This window comes from Schistocerca piceifrons, unplaced genomic scaffold (genome assembly GCF_021461385.2).
Source record: "Schistocerca piceifrons isolate TAMUIC-IGC-003096 unplaced genomic scaffold, iqSchPice1.1 HiC_scaffold_654, whole genome shotgun sequence".
NCBI lineage: Eukaryota > Metazoa > Arthropoda > Insecta > Orthoptera > Acrididae > Schistocerca > Schistocerca piceifrons.
The window spans coordinates 70001-75000 of NW_025728899.1; the positions used below are offsets into that span (position 1 = coordinate 70001).

The 5000-nt window shown below is 62.5% G+C and overlaps 1 pseudogene; it reads right to left on the minus strand.

Moving 5' to 3' along the window:
• The window catches only part of LOC124765275, a 7960-nt pseudogene that overhangs the window by 2131 nt on the left and 829 nt on the right, over window positions 1-5000 (minus strand).

Here is a 5000-nt window from a genome sequence, read left to right on the forward strand (position 1 = left end):
GTCTCTACGGCCTGGCAGCCCGCGCGGCATCTGGTGTCCGCCTCCCGCCCGCGACTGCGCCGTGCCTTCGTGGGGAAGGCGTTGATGCGGGCGCGGAGAGCGTCGATGAAGTTACGCCCAGATAGCAGGCGACTGGTGTCAGCGACCCACTGGTGTTGCCCCTTGACGGCGGCGGAAGATGACAGCGCCGCACCGTCAAAGGCAACGTGCAGGCGCGCGGCCCACATCTCTCCAACCTGCGTCGACGATTTGAGGAGGTGGCCCTCCCACATAAGATGCCGCTCCAGCGCCTCAATCTCACGCTGCACCTCGTCCCGGCCTGCACCGTCGGCGGCTGGCCCAATCCTCTTCAGCGCCAGGAGACGGGACCGGCGAAGTGTTGGCCCCATCCATCGGCATGATGGGATGCCGAGGCCTCCCTGGGCTACAGGAGCGTGGAAGTAGCCCAGGGGAGTGTCCGCCGGAAGGCGGAACCATCTCCTGACGGCGGCACGGATGGTCACATCTGCCGCTTTCAACGCACCCACTCGGGTGCGGCTGAGGGCCAGCCCATGGTACAGGCCAGGCAGAAGTACGGTGGTGAGGGCGTGGAGGCGCTGTTGCGGCTTGAGCGGAGCTCGGGAGATGACGTCCAGCTGCTCCACCAGGTGGCGTCGTGGGTTGAAAACGCAGCGACCCGCGGTGGAGAATTGCAGTCCCAGGTACCGGAAGGTTTCACCCACACGTAGGGCGGGCACGGTGGCGTTGCCCGCTTTGAAGGTAACGTCGGCGTCGACCTTCACCTTCTTGTCGCGCCCAGACGCGACTAAGGCGAGGGTGAAACACTTCCGGGCGTTGATCTGCAGCCCCAGATGGGCGAGGGCTGCGACGGCTGCGTCGATGAGGGACTGCAATCCCCTCGCGGTCGATGCAAAAAGCAGGACGTCATCTGCGAAGGCCGCAGCGTTAACTCTGCGACCAAGGATCCGAGCTCCGATGTGGGAGGGAAGTTGACTCAAAACATAGTCCACCGCAAAATTGAAAAGGAGGGGGGAGAGGGGGTCACCCTGACGCACACCCCTAGCCGGCTGCAGGGGCACGCCCACGTCGGCGCCGCCCGCTATCACTGTCGTGCTACCCTCGTAACACCTTTCGACGTACTCAATAAAGCAATCCGGCAGGCCATGAGCCCTCAGCACGGGGCGGAGGGCAGCATGGTCCACCGAATCGAACGCTTTAGAGACGTCGATCGATGCCACAAAAACAGAGCGACAGGAGCGGACTGCGTCGGTGAGAGCAGTGTCCAAGATGAAGGTGTTTTCCAACATCCCATCCCGGGGGATGAATGCCCGCTGACGTTCGTCCACAGCACATGCACGCATCAGGCGTGACGCGAGAACCTTGTGAAAGGTCCGCGCCAACACCGAGCAGACCGTAATGGGGCGAAAGTCAGCGGGGGATGTTGGTGCAGCCGTTTTGGGGAGAAGTGACGTCCGGGCGCGAAGCAGACGCTCGGGGAGGGCGCGGGCCAGGAGGAAGAGGTTCAAGAGTTTCACCAGGACTTCATGCGGCAGGCGCCGCAGCTCCGCTGGAGTCAGGCCGTCCGGCCCGGCTGCCGATCCCCTGGGCGGCAAGGCAGCAGCGACCTCCTCACGTGTGACCGGCCCCCATAGGCACTCAGGAGCGACAGGCTCCGAGTGCGGGAGAAGGCGGTCACGGATGAAGCCGGCGGTGGAGATCGGCTTCTTCGTGAAGAGGTCCGCCCAGAAGTCCAGCAGACCGGGGATGTCGGGTGGCGGCTGCAGCAGGGTGCCGTCCAGCAAGCCGCGCACGCAACGTGCACGCGACCTACGGAAGGCGTCCTGTGTGCGCGCGTATTCCCAGCGGCGCCGCTTGCGCTTCTGCAGCGGCGGGGCGGCAGGCGGCCGCTTGGATGATTGGCGCGGCCGCTGTGTCCTGGTGATCGACCTCTCCCCCCTGGACCCGACCGACGCAAGGGCATCCGGGAGCATGCCCAGGATGACATCGGGCGGCGTGCCCCGCCCCAGACCAATGACTCGATCCAGGGCAGAGAAACGCTGGGCGGAAGCAGGCAGCCCCGCCAGATGCTCCCAGATGGCGGCGTCAGTCGGCCCCTCCGGCGGCGGCCCGGTGGTGTCGGCCGCGAAGTCCTCGGCTGCGTCGACGGGCGGCGCAGCGGCCTCGCCCGCGTCAGGCAGCGAGCTCGCTGCTCCACGGCGGGACGCCGGCTCTTCGCCCCGACCGATCTCAAGTGCCTCCATGAATTGGCGGACAAGCTGCTTGTGGGCAGCTTGCCGCCGTCGGCACTTGATTGCCTCAAGCGTTCGGTCGGGGAACATCCTGGTAAGTTCTTGATTTACAAAGAAGAACCGGGCGTCCCTCTCAAGGAACAGTTCGGCCTCTGCCTTGGCGAGCGACAGGACTTCTTCCTCCGTCCACCTCGCGCGATGCCTCTCCGTCACGATCTCAGCGTTGGCGGCCGCAGGGTGTTGGCGGCGGCGATGGACCCCGAGACCGTTCTTCGTGGTAAAAGTGCGGTGGCACTCACTGCAAGCAAAGGGAGCTACACAAACTATCGCATTTTCGTTACGGCCGGTTGGCCGGATAGGTGCTGGGGTAGCTGGGGTGGCACCTTCAGCGGAAGGGCCACCATCTCTTGTTTCTTGTCGGCTGCCCCCAACTATAAAGGGATAATGCGAGGGGGGGCTGGTAACCCCCCCAAGCCCCTGGTGCGGTCTTCCACTCTGCGAAAATCAGCGGGCCCACGAGAAGGGGAGAAGACCGCAGGAGAGGAGAGGCTAAGAGGGCTAGGCCCATGTATTGCGCATCACTCTCCCTGTAACTATAACCCAAGGAAGGCACCTCGCAGCAGCAGCACGACTACATCAAGACCGCACTTCGAAAAGCCAAGTCCGGATGCAGCCACACCGCCGCCACTTGGCCACCTTAAGAGAGTCATAGTTACTCCCGCCGTTTACCCGCGCTTGCTTGAATTTCTTCACGTTGACATTCAGAGCACTGGGCAGAAATCACATTGCGTCAACACCCGCTAGGGCCATCGCAATGCTTTGTTTTAATTAGACAGTCGGATTCCCCCAGTCCGTGCCAGTTCTGAGTTGATCGTTGAATGGCGGCCGAAGAGAATCCGCGCACCCGCGCGCCCCCGGAGGAGCACGCTAAGGCGGACGCGGCCTCGCAGCAAGGAAGATCCGTGGGAGGCCAAGGCACGGGACCGAGCTCGGATCCTGCACGCAGGTTGAAGCACCGGGGCGCGAACGCCGCGCAGGCGCGCGCATCCTGCACCGCCGACCAGCACGAGGCCGACCAACGGCGAGAGCAGACCACGCCCGCGCTAAACGCCCGCACTTACCGGCACCCCTACGGCACTCACCTCGCCCAGGCCCGGCACGTTAGCGCTGACCCACTTCCCGACCAAGCCCGACACGCCCCGATCCTCAGAGCCAATCCTTATCCCGAAGTTACGGATCCAATTTGCCGACTTCCCTTACCTACATTATTCTATCGACTAGAGGCTCTTCACCTTGGAGACCTGCTGCGGATATGGGTACGAACCGGCGCGACACCTCCACGTGGCCCTCTCCCGGATTTTCAAGGTCCGAGGGGAAGATCGGGACACCGCCGCAACTGCGGTGCTCTTCGCGTTCCAAACCCTATCTCCCTGCTAGAGGATTCCAGGGAACTCGAACGCTCATGCAGAAAAGAAAACTCTTCCCCGATCTCCCGACGGCGTCTCCGGGTCCTTTTGGGTTACCCCGACGAGCATCTCTAAAAGAGGGGCCCGACTTGTATCGGTTCCGCTGCCGGGTTCCGGAATAGGAACCGGATTCCCTTTCGCCCAACGGGGGCCAGCACAAAGCGCATCATGCTATGACGGCCCCCATCAACATCGGATTTCTCCTAGGGCTTAGGATCGACTGACTCGTGTGCAACGGCTGTTCACACGAAACCCTTCTCCGCGTCAGCCCTCCAGGGCCTCGCTGGAGTATTTGCTACTACCACCAAGATCTGCACCGACGGCGGCTCCAGGCAGGCTCACGCCCAGACCCTTCTGCGCCCACCGCCGCGACCCTCCTACTCGTCAGGGCTTCGCGGCCGGCCGCAAGGACCGGCCATGACTGCCAGACTGACGGCCGAGTATAGGCACGACGCTTCAGCGCCATCCATTTTCAGGGCTAGTTGCTTCGGCAGGTGAGTTGTTACACACTCCTTAGCGGATTCCGACTTCCATGGCCACCGTCCTGCTGTCTTAAGCAACCAACGCCTTTCATGGTTTCCCATGAGCGTCGATTCGGGCGCCTTAACTCGGCGTTTGGTTCATCCCACAGCGCCAGTTCTGCTTACCAAAAGTGGCCCACTTGGCACTCCGATCCGAGTCGTTTGCTCGCGGCTTCAGCATATCAAGCAAGCCGGAGATCTCACCCATTTAAAGTTTGAGAATAGGTTGAGGTCGTTTCGGCCCCAAGGCCTCTAATCATTCGCTTTACCGGATGAGACTCGTACGAGCACCAGCTATCCTGAGGGAAACTTCGGAGGGAACCAGCTACTAGATGGTTCGATTAGTCTTTCGCCCCTATACCCAGCTCCGACGATCGATTTGCACGTCAGAATCGCTACGGACCTCCATCAGGGTTTCCCCTGACTTCGTCCTGGCCAGGCATAGTTCACCATCTTTCGGGTCCCAACGTGTACGCTCTAGGTGCGCCTCACCTCGCAATGAGGACGAGACGCCCCGGGAGTGCGGAGGCCGCCGCCCCGTGAAGGGCGGGGAAGCCCCATCCTCCCTCGGCCCGCGCAAGGCGAGACCTTCACTTTCATTACGCCTTTAGGTTTCGTACAGCCCAATGACTCGCGCACATGTTAGACTCCTTGGTCCGTGTTTCAAGACGGGTCGTGAAATTGTCCAAAGCTGAAGCGCCGCTGACGGGAGCGATTATTCCGCCCGAGAGCATCCCGAGCCAACAGCGGCGCGGGTCCGGGGC